Source organism: Vidua macroura, chromosome 24, assembly GCF_024509145.1.
Source record: "Vidua macroura isolate BioBank_ID:100142 chromosome 24, ASM2450914v1, whole genome shotgun sequence".
NCBI classification, from domain to species: Eukaryota; Metazoa; Chordata; class Aves; order Passeriformes; family Viduidae; genus Vidua; species Vidua macroura.
The window spans coordinates 4,441,378-4,461,399 of NC_071594.1; the positions used below are offsets into that span (position 1 = coordinate 4,441,378).

The following is a 20,022-nucleotide window of genomic DNA, read 5'->3' on the forward strand; positions in this document are numbered from 1 at the left end:
TTGAAAAGGAGACGCGAAGACACCGCTGCTCCTCAGGGAGACGCCGGAGGGGACGGGGGAAATCTCCCGTGATTCCCGGGGCTACGATGTCTCCTACCAAGCCCCGATGTGGGGCAGCTTTTCTGTGGGGCACAGGCGTGGTGTGGCAGGGGATGCTTCCCGTGCTGGCCTGGGGCAACCGGTTCTGCCTCTCCGAGAGCACCCAGAGAGCCGGGTGGCCACCTCGGGGCTCGCACCAGCCCGGGGATGGCGCTGAGCGAGTCCCAAGCCGGCGGTGGGGATGCCCGGCAGGGAAAAGGGGAGTCCCGGAGAGAGGGAGGGATGGGGGGACCCTCGGAGCGTCACCCCCGGCTGGGGACAGGAGGGCTGAGCCTCACGGGGGGAGGACACGACACCCCCGGCCCGGCAGCCGGGGTACCCCCAGGCGGGACCCCGCTTTTTCCCTCACCTTTAGACTCATCGGCCGCCCACGTGCAGCCCCCTCGTACCCCCCAACCCTCCGCTCTGTATTCCCCCGTGTCCCTGGGTGTCCCCCCGTGTCCGTGGGTGTCCCCCCGTGTCCCTGTGTGTCCCCCCGTATCCCTGGGTGTCCCCCTCGTGTCATTCCGTGTACCTCCGTGTCCCCCCCGTGTCCCTGGTTGTCCCCCCCGTGTCCTCCCGTGTCCCCCCCGTGTTCCTGGGTGTCCCCCCGTGTCCCTGGGTGTCCCCCCCGTGTCCTCCCGTGTCCCCCCCGTGTTCCTGGGTGTCCCCCCGTATCCCTGGGTGTCCCCCCCGTGTCCCTGGGTGTCCCCCCCGTGTCCCTGGGTGTCCCCCCGTGTCCTCCCGTGTCCCCCCCGCCAATCCTCCCGTGTGCCCCCTTTTCCCCCGATGCCGCTGAGCGGGGCCGGGCACCGCAGGCCCGGGGGTCCCTTCCCCGTCCGGCCCGGGGTCCAGGGGTCCCCCGGCTCGTCCCCCCGCCCATCCCCGCAGCCCCCGCCCCGCCTCCCGCACCTTCTGCCGCGCTGAAACGGGGCCAGCGAGTCTGCTCAGCTGCTGGCCCATCCCCGAGCTGGGAAATGCAAACAGCAGGGAGCGCCGGGGGAGTGGGGGACTGGGGGGAACCCTCAGCGCTCGCTTCCCCTCGGCTGCTCATTTCAAACCTTCTTTCAAGCAGAAATTGCTCACATTAATCAGAGCGGGAATGTGTTCGCAGCCGCGCAGATTTGGCAGCGCGGAATCAAATTCCATCAGCAGCAGCGGGAGGACGCGGGCCCGGCTCCGGCGTGCGCCGCCTGCCAGAGCCATTGCAGGAGAAATTGGAGCCCAGAGCTCCCCGGAATTCATCTCCCCTTGACAAAGATGCCGGGAGATCTCCGTGACACACGGAGGAAAACGCCCGGCGCATCCCGTCAGGCTGGAGCTGCCCCAGGGCTGGCAGTGCAGGGACAGGGACAGGGACAGGGACAGGGACACGGCACCGCCAGGGTCAGGGTCCCCGGAGTCCCAGTTCGGCTGCTGGGGCAGTGGAGGGGAGCAGAACTTGAACAGATCGTTCATTAAAAGGTGACGGAAAGGAGGGGTGGGAGTGCTGTCCCAAATTGGGGTTTTCAGCCCCCAGAAGTTGATCTGCACACAGGGCTGGGGTGTTGGAGTTATCTGCCATTATGGGGTCACCCCAAACCCTGCAATGACCACGGAATCCCCGACTGGTTTGGGTTGCAAGGGACCTTAAAGCCCATCCGGTTCCAGCTCCCACACCTCCCCCTGCCCCAGGCTGTCCCCAGCCTGGCCTTGGGCATTGCCAGGGATCCAGGGGCAGCCACAGCTTCTCCGGGCACCCTGTGCCAGGGCCTCCCACCCTGCCAGCAAACAATTCCTTCCTAAAATCCCACCTGAACTTCCCCTCTGCCATGGGAAGAGCCCCTCAGATCTGTCACCTCCCCCTGCCAGCGCTCTCAGAGGTGCCAGGGGACAACCAGGAGCATCTTGGGGCAGCCCAGCGAGGCAGAGCCGGGGCCGTGGGGCAGCAGCAGGTGCTGGCACCGCTGGCACCGCTGGCACCGCTGTCACAGCACGGCAGAGAGGGGCAGGGGGGCTCTGGGGGTCCTGCCTTGCCACAGACCAGGCGCAGGTGCTGCAGCTGCTGCAGCTCTCTCTGCTGTAATTGCGCTGCTGCTGCTGCTGCTGCTGCCCCGCCGAGGCGATTTCTCCTTTATTGGCTTATTTTTAGTTGTGTGGCCACGCTGGGAGCGAGATGGATGGGGCTTGTCTCGCCTGCTGGGAGACTTTGGTTGCAGCAGGAGCCCAGGAAACGGCCACGGAGGAGCTTCCCAGGGCAGGGGGCATCACCAGAGCCCCGTTCCTGCCCCGGGAAGGGTCTGGAGGGTGGGCATGGAGGGGTCATGCCCAGGGCTGAGGTCAGTTTGAGGGCTGTGTGCTGCTGGGCAGGTGCCCCAATCAGTTCCCAGGGCAGGGGGCATCACCAGAGCCCCGTTCCTGCCCAGGAAGGGTCTGGAGGGTGGGCATGGTGGGGGCATGCCCAGGGCTGTGTGCTGCTGCCCCGGTGAGGGACCCGCAGTTGTCGCTTCCAGCAACTCCTGTAAAACCCAAAGAGCCAAAACCCAAACTCCAAACCCAGAGATGCCAGGGACTTGTGCGCCCTGGGGGTCTCCCATTCTGGGGTCTGTCCTCTCCTGGTGTTTGTCAGGAACAACCAGACAGCGGGAATTCTGCTGAGCCCGTCCTCAGGTGCTGATCCCTGGAGGTGCCTCGCTCTGAGCGGGAGCTCTGATCTGGGCTGGCTTTGCAATCTGAGAGGGATTTTTGTGCTTGCAACTGGGCAAAGCAGGCTTTCCTGGGTGATTTTTCCTCCCTGAACAAATCCACCTTCCCTCCCTCCTCCCTTCCCTCCAAGATTTGTTCTGTTCCCTGCAGATTTTATGGCAAAGGGAAACCCCTGGGGAGCCGGATGAGGGAAAAGCGTGAATTCCTTTAAAACCCAAACGCCGTGTGGCAATAACTGGGTGTGTCTGTGTCCCCCCAGCCCTGTGGGGACCTGTGCTGTGCCCCAAACTGTTGCCTGGCATGTCCCGGTGCCCGCCCTGGCTGTGCAGCTCCTGGTGGGAGCTGTGGACAGCCAGGCCAAGGGAATATTGATTGGTTTTCCAGCAGAACCTGACAGAGCCTATTCCGGGCGTGTAATGAAGACTGATGATCCCATCCTCTCGCCCTGCTGCTGTGGGGAAAAGGGAAATTATTCGCTGCATCCTGGAGGAAGACTCCACAGCCGTCCAGCCCTTGCCTCGTCTCATTCCCGCTGGTTTTCCCTCTTCCCATCCTCACGGATCTCTGCCTTCCCAGAGCTCCGTTCCCTCATCCCAGCACACGGATCTGGTGCTGGTCCAGACCGTGGGGGTGAAGATTTCACCGCTGGGATGAGCTGGGGGAGGACTTGTTGTGCATGGAATTTCTTCTCCCGGCGTGGAAAGATCTCCCACTCCAGAGTCAGCCATAAAAATGAGTTTAAATGGGTCAGGGTTTAAAAGAAAAATAAGCAAGCTCGCCTATTATCAGGTTTTTATTTCTCTTGTAGCTTTTACCCTTTAGGGTTGGTGTTTTCAGGCTTTTCTCAGCAAACAAGACAGTGGGAAATGTTAGGGCTGAGAATCCTCCAGGATCACAAGGCTGGGAGGAAAAAAGAGGAAAAACCCAACTGCTGGAATGCACGAGGTGTGAAATCCCGAGGAATTTCAAAGGAACCATCCCTTCTACACCTCCAGGAATCTGAGGAGTCTCACTGCTCCATCAGACCCAAATGTCCGCACAGGCCTGGCACTCCAGGGTCCTCTGGATTCCAGGGATCTTCCAGCAGCTCTCGCACTTCCAGCCGAGCCCCATCCTGGGAAAACACCCAGCAAATTTATTTTAAAGTCATGTTTTGACACCCGGAACCTGCGTTGACTGTTTTGCGATGGGATCTCTGCTGTTCCCATCAAAATCCCGAGCTCCATCCAGCCAATTTCTTGGAAGGGGACAAATAAATTCTTGTCGAACCAAGGGGGGAAATCCTCCTGCAGCAAGAAGTGACCCTGCAAGGGGGAAAGCCTCCTGCATTTCGTGAGCCCACTCGGATATTCATGGCACAGCAATTACACCTTCTCCTCAGCTCAGGGAACGAATTTCATCAGTAATTCAACACCACCGTGAGAGGAGAGCCGGGCAAGGCTCTGGGGAGGCCAGGAAATCACAGCGCTCCGCAATTCTGAATTAAACACTCCAAAAATAAAACACCTCAGGCACCTGCCTGCCCAGCGCGGGACGCAGAGCCACAACAGGGAACCTTTGGGTGGGCTGGGGGATATTTTTGGGGTGGGGTGATTTGGGGGAAGAGCTTTGGGAGTAATTCCCGGGCTGCCAGGAGCGCATCCCGGCATTCCACAGCCACCTTTTCCTGCTCGCTGCCGAGTTCGGCTGAAAACAAACATCTGGCAAAGTTGAGCACCAGGGGCGAGGGGAAGTCGCTGCTCGTGGCAGGCCGGGCTGACAGCTCCTGTGAGATCAACGCCGCCAGCGTCATTCCTCGGTGAAAGCTCCCTCACAAAGGCAAGGAATGGAAGCAAATCTTACATGACACATTTATTTTTGTCGTCTATTTATTAGCTCAGAGCAAAAGTCCTGCTGCGCTGCATTATGGGGGATTATGCAAATGAGGGACATCAAGACAATTAAAAAAAAAAAAAAAAAAAAAAGCCCAAGTGAGCACAATGTCAGAGCGGAGCAGATGCTGGGAGACGGCTCAGCCCTCCCTGCCCGCTCCTGGCCCGCCTGGACCTCCTGCTCCGGCAATCCCGTGCCCGGGTCCAACACTGTCCCCCCATCCCAACGCTCCTGGCTCGTTGGACAACCCCAGCAGCTCATTAGGCCCGTCAGTTAATGAGCTGCCCAGCGCATCAGGGGAATTCATCAATTGTCCCATCCTTTTTTAAGGGGAGGATGAGCAGGATGGACCCTGCTCCATCCTCACCCCATCCCGCGTCTCAGCCACAACCCTGCAGCCGAAATTAACAGCTGAAATTTGGATTTTTGGAGTTATTTAGAGGGCAGAGAGCAGGGAGGGTCCTTGCCCAGCTCCAGGGACCGCCCGTGGCCCCAGGGCAGAGCTGTCCCGGCCCGGGGTGAGGTAACTCCGCGCTGCCACGGGAGGAGGATCTGGCTCCCGAGCCTGCTAAATCCCCCCGAATCCGCCGTTGTTCCGCTGACAGCCGGGATTTGGGAGAGCTGAGGTGGAGGGATAGCAACGAACCACGGAAAGGAGAGGAAAGAAAAAAAAAAAAAAGGTCCCAAATCCGACTTGTCTTTGCTTTGCCAAGCCCCGGAAGACTCGGGATGGGTTTGGGATTTAATCCTGTCTGAACCCCGCTGGTGGAGACTGAGGTGACCCAGGGACAGCTCCTGCCCCAGCAGCTCCCGAGAGTGGGAAAACGCCGTTTTCCCCCCAAAAGCCCGTGGAAGAGCGCGGGCAGCCGGGGAAAGCCGCAGGGGAAGCCGCTTCCATCCTCACCCCGCTAATTGCACTCATTAGGGGAGCAATGCTGCCTCCGGTCCCGAGCTAGCCCAGCTAATTTGAATTCCCCTGCCTGCTCAAAGCGCGCACCGGGGACCTCGGGTGGGCTTTTTTTTTTTCCCTTGGAAAAGGAGATTTCTCCTCCCGGTCAGAGGCTCTTTTGTGTCTGCTCGGCTGCGAGACGGGGCCGGAGACAAAGCAGGAAGGGGGAAAGAGGGAGAGAGGCGAGCCTGGAAGAGCCGGGAAGAGCCGGGAAGAGCCGGGAAGAGCCGCGGAGAGGCGGCATCGCTGCCCGGGGCGCGGGGCAGAGGGGGCCGTGCCCTGGGTACCGCATCCGCCGTGCGGGGAATGGGAAACTGCCGGGGATGCGCGGCTCGGGCGGCGAGAGATGGAGAGCCAGGAGATAATTTATGCACCAGCTCGGCTCGGGGTTGCGGGCGGCCCGGCCCCAGCCGGGTGGGAGGGAGGGAGGCCTCTCTCCATCGCCCCTTCACCCGCCCCCTCCCGCCCCGCAGCCACACACAGCCTCACAATCCCCTTTACAATTAGGAAGGCACCTATTCAGCACCGCTCGGGCAGCGCCGGGGCTTTTGTTCCTTCTCTTCTCCGCCGGCCGAGCCCTCCCCGGTGCCTCCGCTCGGCTCCGAGCAGCGCCCGGCGCCTCCTGAAGTTGCTTTGCAGGACCCCCACCCCCCAAAAAGAATCGCTGGAGTCCCGCGGGTGAAGCGGCGGGACGAGAGAGGAGGGGGAAAGAAAAGCAGGAGGAAAAAAAAAAAAAAAAGGAGGAGGAGGAGGAGGAGAAAAAAAAAAAAGTAAGACGGCGTTTTTCTCTCGCTTTCTTTGTCTGGAGCGTTGCCTGCAGGAGTTGCGTGCGTGAGGGCGAGCGGGGGCACCGGGGGAACGCTCAGCCCGCGGTGGGATCGGCGCTGAGCACACGCGGAGCGGCCGCAGGCACCTGCATCCCCCCGCTGCCTCACCTGGGCAGCATCCCCGGCGGTGCCGGCCCGGAGCGTCCCAAAGCAACCCGAGCCGAAAATGTGGGAATATACGGATTTCATTCTCTTGGCGGTGGTGTGGCTGAAGGGTGGCTGTGGCTTGCTGTGGCTCTGTTCTTGTGGAGGTAGCTGGTGAGCTTGGGGAAAAAAAATGAAACTGGCTTTGTTTTGGGTGAGAATAATCCCGAACTGGCCAAAATTCACCTCTGTATGAATATTTGTGAGGTGTGTGGGTATGCTCATGCTGTATTCCCTTTATTTATGCTGACGGGGAATTACATGCAACACATGTTAACGTAGTTATCAGTTAATTACACGTGAGCTCGTTAACCCTTGCATTGCAGGGCTGGAATGGGTGTTCCTGTACACGAATTTAAGTTTTTTTTTTTACCCCGGGCGAAGCGGGACCGGGCTCTGTGTGTGTGTGCAAACACTTGGGCATTGTTTGCAGCGGGAATTAACCCCGCGGAGCCTGTGCCGGGTGCGGGAGGTGCGTTTTGATTTCCGAAGGGCACAGGGCAGCTCTGGCGCTGCTGGTGCCTGCCCGGATCTCCCTGGGCGCTGGAAGGATGCGGGGGGGAAGCGGCAGGGCTGGAGCCGCATCCAGCCCTTCCTTCCTCCGCCTGCAAACTTGCAGCTCCGAGCTGGGAGAGGAGGAAGAGGGAGAGAGGAAGGCTCTCCGAGTCCTCTCCGATGAGGTAATCCCGAAGAAAGATAAGGGAAGCGGTGCGTGTATCAACCTGAGCGGTGATGTCAGCCAGGGAAAAGCAGATTAAGGACTCGGAGAGGGGAATTGCCGCGGTTTTGGCGTCACCTGATTGCCGCTGTTAATTCAGGTGTGTTGTGGTACCGACTCGAGGGTCCCGAGGGGGTTTGGGCAGCCCAGGTGGGTCCGTGCAGGGGTTTGGGGGCTGCTGTGGGGACTCTGTGTGTGCTGTGCCGCTCTCACGTGTCTGGACTGCGAGACCCGCTCAGCAAAATGAGGAATTTTCCCTGCCAGAAGCTTCAGCGCCACTGAGGAGAGAGGGGAGGGCGAGCCCAGCCCTGGGCCCCTCTCCGATGAGCGGGCAGGGAGTGCCCAGAGGGGCTCCAAAAAAAATGTCCCCTCCCGGTTTGTGTGTGTGTCCCCAGGGAGCGGTGGCAGAGCTGCAGCAGCAGCAGGAAGGGGCAGCAGGCTCAGGGACAGCTTGGGGACACCCTCACGCCGCACCTTTGGGTGTCCCCGCGGCGCTGGGGAGGTGTGGCTGTCCCTTGGGAGGGGACAGTGGCCCTCAGTGCCCTGCCCAGGGACAGCTCCGGGGTGGCAAAGGGACGCTGGCTCCAGGTGAGTTCCTGCTGGTGGTGCGAGGTGCCGGGAGGCAGCAGAACGGGATGAGTCCCTGGGGACAGCGGGGAAAAACAGGGAAAAACGGGGAAAACCGGGGAATAACAGGGGAAAACCGGGGAATAACAGGGAAAAACGGGGAAAAACGGGGAATAACAGGGGAAAACCGGGGAATAACAGGGAAAAACAGGGAAAAACGGGGAATAACAGGGAAAAACGGGGAAAAACAGGGGAAAACGGGGAAAATGGGGAAAAACGGGGAAAAACAGGGAAAAACGGGGAATAACAGGGAAAAACGGGGAATAACAGGGAAAAACGGGGAAAAATGGGGAAAAACGGGGAAAAACAGGGGAAAACGGGGAAAATGGGGAAAAACGGGGAAAAACAGGGAAAAACGGGGAATAACAGGGAAAAACAGGGAATAACTGGGAAAAACAGGGAAAAATGGGGAAAACGGGGGAAAATGGGGAATAACAGAGAATAACAGGGAATTACAGGAAATAACAAGGAAAAACAGGGAGCAACAAGGAAAAATGGGGGAAAATAGGGAATAATAGGGAACAACAGGGAATAACAGGGAATTACAGGTAACAACAGGGCTGGTAGTGGTCAGAGCACGAATATCCCACATCTGCCTGCCCTCGGACCTGATGCTGAGGGTGCCCCCAGCACTTCAGGGGGCTCCAGGATGGCCCTGCCTGTGCTGGAGGACTCAGCCCTGATGGGTGATGTGGGAGAAGGGTTGATCTCTTTTATTCCCAAGTTTCTGCCCAGGATGGGATCCCTGGAGTCACCTGAGATGGGCCTGAGCCCACGGAAGGCTCTTCCCAGGGGGGCTGAAGTGACCTCTGTGGAGCTGATGGTTTTACCCTGCCTTCACCTTTTAGCCCTGGACAAAGCCCCGAGGGGCTCCATCCTCACCTGTCCCTGCGAATTCCTCCATCTCTTTGTTCCCTCTGCTCTGGTCACTCCTGACCTCCAGCCCATCTCCCCCCAGTCCCAAGCTGGAGTTCCTGGAGCTCTGAGGGGAGCAGGGACCTCCTCACCAGGCTCCAGCCCCTGCACTGCCCGGGGTGGCTCAGCTGCAGCTCCACGTCCCTGCCAGGGCCAGACCACCCAGCCTGGTCCAGGTCCAGACCACTGACACCCCCATCCCTGATGGAACCAGACCATCAATGCCCCATCCTTTCCTGATCCAGACCATCAATCCCTCATCCCTGCTTGATCCAGACCATCAATCCCTCATCCCTGCTTGATCCAGACCACTGATCCAGATCCAGATCCAGGCCATCAATCCCCCATCCTTTCCTGATCCAGGCCATCAATCCCCCATCCCTGTCTGATCCAGATCATTGAACCTGATCCAGATCCAGACCATCAATCCCCTGCCCAATCTAGACCACTGATCCAGATCCACATCCAGGCCATCAATCCCCCATCCCTGCCTGATCCAGATCATTGAACCTGATCCAGATCCAGACCATCAATCCCTGAGTGATCCCCACCACTGACCCCCCATCCCTGCCCAATCCAACCCATCCCTCACCAGCCCTGCGGCTGCTCTGGCAAATCCAAATTCCGCCCTGGCTCCTGCGGTGTCTCCTGCCTCGCAGCCCAGACTTAATTACAGCTGGGGCGGCAGGAGCTGAAATATTTGTGACCAGGAATGTGCAAAAAGGCCCAGGAGGATCTTGTCAGCCAGGGCCTTACCTGGCTTCCCGAGCTGCTGCTGCCCTCTCCCAACGGGCTCCGTGGAAAAATTGATGGCAGGAATTGAGTGAGCAGGAACAGATCTGGGTCATTACCCCGTCCCTTCCCTCTCCCATCCTTCCACATGGAAATAAATCCGGAGGGATTGGCTCTCTGCAAAGGGCAGCGGGGCTGAGCAGAGGGATTTGGGGTTTGGGCTGGGACCCAGCACGCACAAGTTGTGATTTTGGGATCCTGGGGCCTCTCCAAGGGTCACTTCCCTGCTCAGGATGGATTTGTGGGTTTGCAGAGCACTGAGGGGTCAAACAGAAATGAATTTATCCTGATTTTTTCATCTAGGTCTGGAGGATTTTTTTTTTTTTTTTGGTACAAAGAAAAACCTTTTCACCTAAAATAATTCATGTGGGGAAGAGGGAAGGAGGGCTGGAAGTGGCACGCTGCTCCAGATGGAAAAGTGGGAAGGAGAGGTTGCAGCTCCTCCAGGCTGGTTTTGTGCCTGAAGCTGAGTGGGACAAACAAACTGGAGATGTAAAATATAAAATATCCCTCCTGGCTCCAACTTGTCCTGGGGGAACATTTCTGCAGCCTCAGGCACCGAGGAAAAGCCACTCCTGTGGGACTGCCCGCTGTGGGGACAGCGCTGTCCCCTCAGCAGCTCACCCGCCCCACTCTTCAAACAGAATTCCTGATGTAGGGAAAGCCTGGAATTCCCACTGGAAAAGGAAAACATCTCCTGGGCTCCTGGAGAGGGGTGGGCAGGAGCATCCCAGTGGGAATAAAGCAAAGTGCAAAAGCAGCCAGGAATGAAAGATTTCTTTTCTTGGAGCAGCTCCACGCTGGATTCTGTGCTCTGCAAGGAGGTTGTGTGTGCACCTGGGAAATCAGGAGAGGTTTGGCCCTTCCCAGAGTGGATTTTCCGTGGCTGCACCCTGGGGAAGGGAGCTGGGCTCTGCCTGCGGTGCTGCCGTGGCTGAATCCAGGGATTTCTGGGGCACATTTCCCTGGAATGCCTCCACAAAGGTGCTGGAGGTGCTGTGGTCTCACCCTCGGCTCCGCAGGGAAGCAGGGGTGCCCTGCTCTGCCGAGCTTTGCAGGATCTGGGGGGGTTCCTCAGCTTCCCCCTTTTTATTCCTGGAAGATTTATCAGGAATTCTGCAAAGATTTGGGTTCTGTTCAAGCAGCTCTCAGTAGAAAATCGGGTGGTGATGAGAAAGATGATTAAAATCCATAAATAACCCTGGAATCACCCCGTCCATGGGATGTGCAAGTGACAGACACCCAGCGCGCCTTCAGCTGCACCACGAATATTCCAGAGGTCTCTTTTCCATGGGAGATGTTCCCATGAAACCAAAAAGTCTGGCTAGAACGAGGGAGAGGCTGGGAAATGACACGGTTACAATGACAAATATTCTCTAAATCCCCCATTCGTGATCCCGGGCGCCTCGGAAATGTGATTAGGAGATCTAATCTGGCTGGGCTGGAGCCACTTGCCAAAGACAGCTTGGAAATGGATCGCTGCCCAAGCTCTGCCTTGAGCTGCTCCCCAAAAAATCTGAGGGGTAAAGTTTAAAAATCCACCAGGAATTGGGGCCTGATGGGGCACGAGCCAGTCCGGGGCTGGGGAGGGGGAGCTGCAGCTGATCCCCCAAAACTGAGGCTGGTTCCACCTCCTTGGGATGCAACTGGTGTGGAGCTCAGTGGGAAACGAGGTGTTCCGGGCTCTGCTCTGGAACGTCCATCCATCTGTCTGTCCATCTGTCCATCCCTCCTGTCCATCCCAGCTCTCGGGGAGGGGGTTTTGTGTCCATCTCTCATTAGGGGCAGCCCCGGACAGGCTCTGCACGTGTCCCGGGCTCTCCCCACACCTGGGCACGGGCAGGGAGCTGGGAAAAGCGGGAATGAGCCTCGGGAACGGCGCTGGGCTCTGGGGAGGATCCTCCTGAGCTCCAGTTTTGGGTGGTTTGATTTGGGCTCTGCCGTGTGGACACCCCAGGGGCCTCCCTGCTCCAGAGGCGATTCCCACTGGAGCCTCTCTGGGTGCCGCGGGAGCACCCAGGGATTGCTGGAAGTGAGCCGGAGAGGCAGGAGGGAGTGAGAGTTCAAAGGCACTCGAGGGCTTTTGGGAAGCTGGGATGGTTTCCGGGCAGTTGTCAGAGCATCCCAAATATCCCCCGGGGCTGGAAAAACCAGGATAAGCCCCCAGCGCCCCTGGATCCCCAGGGAGCGAGGCAGGAACCTGCTGAAGGCAGCAAAGCACTTTTTAAAGCGTCGATCCGAGCGCTGGGGGTCTCCAAGGTGCGTTTGGTGCCCCTGCCCAGGGCTTCCCGCCGGGAATGTGCTGCCGGGATTTGTGCTGCTCGAGCGTTGGCGTTTTTGGGGCAGCCTGGCTGCGCTGAGGGCTGTGGGGGTTTGGTGAGAGTCCCCAAACTCCCCCCGCGCCGTCCCCACCTCCCAACCTGCCCAAACCTCCCCTAAAGCAGCGCCTGGGACGAGGAGCACGGGGGAGGCTTTGAGCGTATCCAAGATACAGCGGATTTGGGCACCCTGTCAAATGTTCTCATTGTCTGACCCTTGTCCAGACGCCAGTAAAACCCTTTGGGAAATTCCCCCTCCGCCCAGCGCACCGGCTTTAATTACAGGAGAGGAATGCGAGGCGCAGAGCGCGGCTCCTCCCGCCCCTGCGCTTGGCTGAGCCCCGCGCGGATCCCCCAAAGTTTGGGATCCGCCAGGACGGGAGGGTTTGGGGCCGCAGAGCAAGGGCAGGAGTGGGGTGAGCGCTGGGTGCTGGTGCCGCTGGGACATTCCCCGGGCCGCGGCGGTTTGTCCCGCTCCGTGGCGCGCTGGCAGCGGTGCCCGAGCAGCAGGACATGAGTAATCTCCATCCCACCGGGGGAGGCAGATCAAAGGCACCGGAGGAGATACAAGAGGTTTCTGCTTCACAGACCAGAGCGGCTGCAGTTCAATAGCGCCTTTGTTACCGGCCCTGCGGAGCCGGGGATGGAGAAATACCTGACCCCGCTCCCTCCCTCCCTCCTTCCCTCCCTCCCCGCTCCCCTCCCTCCGCTCCCAGCCCCTCGCCGCACAACCATCTCAGCCATGTGCCCGCGCAGCTCGGGGGTGGCAGCGACAGAAAGGCTTGGGGGGGGTCCCAAAGAGCCCCCCCCCCCACCCCCCAGTAAGGCTCGGAGCAGCGGGGTGACCCCCCCCGAGCAGCGCCGGGCACCCCCTGCCCCGGGGCTCGGGGAGGAGAGGACGGTGAGGGCGGTGCCACCGGGGCGCCGCCGTGCCAGCCCTGTCCCCGCTGGCACCGGGCCCTTCCCGCGGAGACCGTGCCACGCTGCCAAAGGTGAGCTCAGCGCGCTCGGCCGGCGGCTCCGGGCACTCCTGGGGTCCCTGCGGCGTGGACGGGGCACGGTGGCACTGGGATGGACGCGTGTCCCCGTGCTGCCTGTGCCCCGCCAGGTGCCACCTCCGCGGGAAGGCCTCGGGTGCCGCAGGGCCACGTCCTAAAGAGCCACGAAGGACAAAGTGGCAGACTTGTCGCTCTCCACGGTGGGACTGGGGCTGATCCAAAGGGATTGGGGCTGATCTGTAGGGACTGGGGCTGTTCCATAGGGTTTGGGAATGTTCCATAGGGATTAGGGCTGTTCCATAGGGACTGGGGGTGATCCATAGAGACTGGGGGTGATCTATAGGGATTGGGGGTGATCCATAAGGACTGGGGCTGTTCCATAGGGTTTGGGGTTGTTCCATAGGGATTGAGGCTGTTCCATAGGAACTGGGGCTGTTCTATAGGGATTGGGGCCAATCCATAGGGACTGGTGGTGATCCATAGGGACTGGTCGTGATCCATAGGGACTGGGGGTGATCCATAGCATTTGGGGCTGTTCTGTAGGGATTGGGGCTGATCCTCAGGTATTGAGGCTGTTCCATAGGGTTTGGGGTTGTTCCATAGGGATTGAGGCTGTTCCATAGGAACTGGGGCTGTTCTATAGGGATTGGGGCCAATCCATAGGGACTGGTCGTGATCCATAGGGACTGGGGGTGATCCATAGCATTTGGGGCTGTTCTGTAGGGATTGGGGCTGATCCTCAGGTATTGAGGCTGTTCCATAGGGATTAAGGGTGATCCATAGGGTTTGGGGCTGTTCCATAGGGACTGGGGGTGATCCATAGGGACTGGGGGTGGGCGGGTGCTGGACACGCAGGGCAGGGACCCATGTGGGGGTCCTGGTGTGCCCCCCACACCTGGAGGATTCCCCTAAAGATCTTCCCAGCGCAGCACCTGCTCCCAGTGATGGAATTTTGGGATGCTCCAGAGCAGTGCCGTGTTTTGGGATACCGGGGGGGGGGAGGGGGACACCATCCTGGGGAGGGGCTGGAGGGGCCCGTGGCCGTGTCACAGCTGGGGCACCCAGTGGCCCTTTCCCCTCGCCACTCAGGGGAGATAAAAGAGGGAAAACCTTGGGAAAACGCCAGCTCAGAGCTGCCCTGAGCTCCAGGAGCTCGCTTTGTAGGTCAAAGTCGTGTTCTCTGCTGCTGCAAACCACAGCAGAATCCCTCCCTGCCTCCATCCTGGCGCCGCGGAGAACGTGGAGCTCTGAGAGCCTGGAGCTCTGAGAGCCTGGGGTTTTGAGAGCCTGGAGCTCTGAGAGCCTGGGGTTTTGAGAGCCTGGAGCTCTGAGAGCCTGGGGTTTTGAGAGCCTGGAGCTCTGAGATCCTGGGGTTTTGAGAGCCTGGAGCTCTGAGAACCTGGGGTTTTGAGAGCCTGGAGCGCTGAGAACCTGGAATTCTGAGAGCCTGGAGTTCTGAGTGTCTGGAGTTCTGAAAACCTTGGATTTCTGAGAGCCTGGAATTCTGAGAGCCTGGAGCTCTGAGAACCTGGATTTCTGAGAGCCTGGAGCTCTGAGTGTCTGGAGTTCTGAAAACCTTGGATTTCTGAGAATCTGGAGCTCTGAGAGCCTGGATTTCCCAAGGGTTCCGGCCAGGAAGGGAATCTCCCACCCTGAGCTCATCAGCTCCCGACAATTAACAAATTAACAGCCGCTGATGAACGCGGGGTCCTGGCAGGGGGAGGGAGCAGAGGCAGAGGCCGGAGCTCTCCCGGGGCCAACCTGGGCACCGCTGGTGCCACCCGAGGAGCTTCCCGCGGTGCGGAGAGGTTTTCCTGAAGGATCAGGGCCGTGTCCAGCTCCCGGCGGAGCTGCTGCCACCCTGAAACGCGTCACCTTGTCCCGAGCGCCTCTTTTGGTGGCTCCAGAGACGGAAACTCCCCCGAAAAGGCCCGGGGGGGAAGCGGCCGCGGGGGAGGAGGGTTGGCAGCCAGACCTTTCTTTGGGCCTTTGTCTGAGCCCACAAAGGCGGCTCTGTTGGGCGAACCTGGCCGAGCATCCGCCGCCCCTGCAGCCAGGTGAGCTCTGGGGGCAGCGGGGCCGCCGCGGGGCTGCAGCTCCCGCTCCTTTTGGTGGCCCTAAAAGTCAGATTTTCAAAAGGAAATCTGCAGGGTTTTCTTCTGCGGGGCAGGGTGAGGCTGCGCCCCGAGGTGAAACCCTAAAAAATGGGATTTATCCCGCGGGCTCCAGCAGCTCCTCCTCGGAGAGGGATCTGTGGGATCTGCAGGTGGGAATTTGTGCGGCTCCAGGTTTGTGGGGCTTTGGTGGGATTCTGGAAAGCGGCACAGAGGAAAGGATGCCAGGTGCTGCCGGGGATGAGGTGGGGCCGTGGCCAGGACGCCTGGAGAGGGGAAATCAACCATTCCATGCTGCTCCCCGGGCACGCTGCCGGGAATTCCAGCCGTGGCACCGCGGTTTGAAGCTGGCCCTGCAATCCCAGCTCCTCGCAGGGAGCGGGGTCCTGGTCCCGGGGTCGGCTCCTGCTGAGACAGGGAACGTTCCAGGCTGGGGTCGCTCCTCCTGACCTGTGGATAACCCAGGAGAAGCCACCCCGTGGTGCTGAGGGGGGTTTGGGGTGGGAGCCCAGCCTGGTTTTGGGATGGTTACCAACCCTGGTTTTGGGGTGGGAGCCCAGCCTGGTTTTGGGGTGGGAGCCCAGCCTGGTTTTGGGGTGGGAACACAGCCTGGTTTTGGGATAGTTACCAATGCTGATTTTTGGGGTGAGAGCCCAGCCTGGTTTTGGGGTTGTGCTCCCAGCTGGTCACGGGAAGGGAGGACAGCTTATCCCAAAGAGTTGTTTTTCCCCCCATTCTCCTTTCCCTTTTCCCCAGTACCGCTGCCTCATCCCGGCTGAGCCCTCTGCTGTGGTTTATGGCTTTTTATTCCTATGTGATTGCTTTCCCGAACTCATGTAGGGCGAAAAGCCATGGGCTACACAGAGGAGGGACTCCACCTTCCAGGCACCTCTGCACCGACTCCCCGAGCCCCTTTGGAGCTGCTCGGATTTATCTGGGGTCCAACAACGAGTGAAAGGGGGCACTGAAGCCTTGCAGGGCTTTAGCGGAGGGGTGGGGACACAAAAGGCGCCCCCGGGGCCGTCCCCATTCAGCACCTCCATTCAGGGAGGGTTTTGTTTTTTTTTTTTTTTTTTTTTGGCATTTTGGAACTTTTCCCACACGGTTCAAAGCATCCCCACCTGCTTCCCCCGGAACAAAAGCGCCAGGAAGAGGCCAAGGGCATTTCCAAGGGCAGTCCCGAGGGCTGTGGGCGCTGCCCAGGTGGTGGCAGCAGCCCTGAGCTGGGGGAGAAGGGGGTTCAGGGAGGTTTGGGCACCTCAGCCCAAACAGAGCTGGGGCCACCCGGGTTGTGGCGGGCAGGGACTGTCCCCACAGCTCCCAGGAGGCCGTGGCCTGGCCGGTGTCACGAGGGTGGTGAGGGGAGGAGGTGGCCAGGAGCAGGGGAGGAGGACGGGTTTAATTCCAGGGCAGGGCTTAGCAAATCGGGACCTTGTAAATGTGCAAAGGCAAAGTCTGCCGGGTCTGGGGAGTGGGAGAGGAGGGGGGTGCTGCAGATCCCACCCCACAGACCCCATTTACACAGATCCCACCCCACAGACCCCATTCCTGCAGATCCCACCCTACAGATCCCATTCCTGCAGATCCCACCCCACAGATCCCATTCCTGCAGATCCCACCCCACAGATCCCATTAACACAAACCCCACCCCACAGACTCCATTTACACAGGTCCCACCCCACAGACCCCATTCCTGCAGATCCCACCCCACAGACCCCATTCCTGCAGATCCCACCCCACAAACCCCATTTACACAAACCCCACCCCACAAACCCCATTTACACAAACCCCACCCCACAGATCCCACCCCACAGACCCCATTCCTGCAGATCCCACCCCACAGATCCCATTAACACAAACCCCACCCCACAGACCCCATTCCCACAGATCCCACCCCACAGACCCCATTTACACAAACCCCATCCCACAGACCTCATTCCCGTGGACCCCACCCCACAAATCCCACCCCACAGACCCCATTTACACAAACCTCACCCCACGGACCCCCTTCCCACGGACCCCACCCCATTCCCGCAGCCCCCACCACCTCCAGGACCACCCCACCAACCCTGTGGGGTTTCACCCCCCCGCGCCAAGCAGGAAACGAGCAATTTCTCTCTTCTTTAGTTTTTCTTTTCTCACTTCCTGAGCTTTGACTCATTTGGGTGTCAGGCTTTCAAGTTTATTTCACCAGCCAGGAATGCATCTTTAAAAATAATAGTCCTTGGAGAAAAAGGAAAAAAAAAAAAAAAAAAAGGAAAAAAAGCTGAGGTTCAGCTGTAATCCCATGACTCAAGGAGGTGTGGAAGGAAGAAAATCATGAAATCCCATGAGTTCCAACAATGAGAGCAGGAGAGCTGGCACATAAATCATCAAAACCAAACACCATCCGTCCAAATGAAAGGAATTAAGCCAATCTCGCCGGGCTGTTTTAATTATTTTTTAATGAGGATTTGCTCATTCAGAAAATTCACCCGTGACAATGCCCGCCCCGAGGCATTCAGGGGGACGCGCTTGGCTTGGCCCCTCCGCCCCCGCCGCGGGGCTGCTCCAAACGGGATCGGGATCCTGGAATGAGGGTGCCGAGGAGAGGAGAGCGGGGCCAACCAACCAAAACCAGCTCGGGTTTGGCCGTTTTGCTTCCTTGCACCCCAAAGCCTCGTGGTGGGGAAGCAAAATCCTCTCGCCGCTGCCGCCTCGGGGATCCCTGGAATGATTTGGTGTGAAAGGGACCTTAAAGCTCGTCCCAAATTGCTCCAAGCCCTGTCCAACCCCACCTTGGGCACTTCCAGGGATGGGGTAACCCCAAATATCCTGTCTGATGTTTTGGGGTCTGCTGTGGGCCAAGCAGCTCCGGGCAGGAATTTTGGTGATCTCTGATGCCCTGGGAATGGCTCTCACTGCTTTTATTGGATTGATTTTTCCTTTGGCAAGGCAGGAACGAGGCAGGGAAGGGATGGAGGGAGCTGGGAGGGGAGGAAAGGACTGGGCACACTGGTGGGGGTGACTGGTGGTCAGCAGTCTGGTGGGATCTGCGGGAATGGGGTCTGTGGGGTGGGATCTGCAGGAATGGGGTCTGTGGGGTGGGATCTGGTGTTGGTTGCCAGCCCTATTTCCTTCCCCCAGGGCTTTTACAGAGAGATTTAGAGAGATTTAACTCGGGGTTTCCAGTCAGGGGCTCTCAGGATCCCCATTCCACAAACCCCATTCCACGAACCTGTTCCTGCAGATCCCATCCCACAAACCCCGTTCCTGCAGATCCTACCCCACAAACGCCATCCCAGAGACCCCATTCCCACAAATCCCATCCCACAGACTCCATCCCTGCAGATCCCATTTCACAGACCCCATTCCACTGATCCCATCCCACTGACCCCATTCGTGAAGATCCTGCTCCTGCAGATCCCACCCCACAAACCCAATTCCTGGAGATCCTCTTCCTGCAGATCCCACCCCACAGACCCCACCCCACAGACCCCATTCCCACAAACCCCATCCCATTTACCCCATTCCTGCACATCCCACCCCACAGATCCCATTCCTGCAGATCCCATCCCGCAGATCCCATCCCAGAGAGGGTTCCCCGAGCGCCCCTCGAACGTTCCCAGGAAATCCCCGGGAGCAGAAATCCTTGGCAGGGCCCCTTGGCAAAGCTCCGTCGGTCTGAGGAGAAGCCCCCAGAGCCAGGTGAGCCCCCAGTGCCAGGTGAGCTCCCAGTGCCAGGTGTGAGCCCCCAGTGCCAGGTGTGAGCCGCCAGCTCCAGGTGAGCCCCCAGTGCCAGGTGTGAGCCCCCAGTGCCAGGTGTGAGCCCCCAGCTCCAGGTGAGCCCCCAGGTGAGCCCCCAGTGCCAGGTGTGAGCCCCCAGCTCCAGGTGAGCCCCCAGGTGAGCCCCCAGTGCCAGGTGTGAGCCCCCAGTGCCAGGTGTGAGCCCCCAGGTGAGCTCCCAGTGCCAGGTGTGAGCCCCCAGCTCCAGGTGAGCCCCCAGCCCGGGCTGGCATCACCTCCCGGGCACCTTTCCTGTAGCGCCAGGGCAGGGCTCAGCCAAGCCCGCGGCTGCCCCGGGGGATAAACCATTCCTGGCAGCACAGAAAAAGCGGGATCGGGCGGGAATTTTCAAAGGATCTTGGAGAATTCGGCAAACGGAATATTTCCCTGGTTTTCAAAAAGCGGCCATGGAAATTCCAGAGCATCCCAGCGCCGGGCTGGAAGGAGATGGAGCAGGAGATGCTCCAAGGCGTTCCCGGCTGGTTCTGTCCCCAAAAACACCCCAAAAAAGGCAAATTGTGAGCAGCCGGACCCCTCCAGCAATCCCAGATCCTTCCTGGGCTCTCAGGAGAGATGATGGAGAGCGCTAATTACAGCTAATGAGCGCCGGGAGGGAGGGAGGGAGGCACCCCCGTGCGGGCTCCCGCCGGGATCTGAGCTCGGAGCATCCCAAAACCGGGAGAGGCTCGGGCTTGTCCTGCCAGGAGCGGGAATTGTCCCGACACGGAGCCCCCCGAGCTGCCACAGCAGCCGCTGGGGGCAGCAGCCAAAATTTTGGCTGGGGAATGTGCGGGCATGGAGCACCAACTCCCAAATGCTGCCCAAAACATGGAATGTGCAGGCACAGGGGCAGCAGTTCCTAAATTCAGCCCAGATTTTGGAATGTGCAGGCACAGGGGCAGCAGCTCACAAATTCCGCCCAAATTTTGGAATGTGCAGGCACAGAGGCAGCAGCTCCCAAATTTTGGCTCAGAAATGTGCAGGCATGGAGCATAAGCTCCCAAATTTTCGCTCAGGAAGGTGCGGGCACAGAGGCAGCAGCTCCCAAATTCAGCCCAAATTTTGGAATGTGCAGGCACAGAGGCAGCAGCTCCCAAATTCTGCTGAAAATTTGGCTCAGAAATGCGCGGGCATGGAGCACCAGCTCCCAGATTTTGGCTCAGGAATGTGCAGGCACAGAGGCAGCAGCTCCCAAATTCAGCCCAAATTTTGGAATGTGC

General features: G+C 59.4%; 1 protein-coding gene across 2 annotated transcripts in view; it reads left to right on the plus strand.

Annotated features, from left to right (window-relative positions):
- Nucleotides 1–20,022, plus strand: part of BLACAT1 (BLACAT1 overlapping LEMD1 locus) — a 31,036-nt gene that overhangs the window by 4,531 nt on the left and 6,483 nt on the right. The window contains exon 1 of one of the 2 annotated variants that reach the window (XM_053997981.1): nt 12,841–12,917. The exons of the other annotated variant lie outside the window; for it this stretch is intronic. The gene's annotated coding sequence lies outside the window, so the exon portion shown is untranslated. Of the gene's footprint in view, nt 1–12,840; nt 12,918–20,022 lie in introns of those variants that run through there. 2 annotated transcript variants of the gene reach the window in all.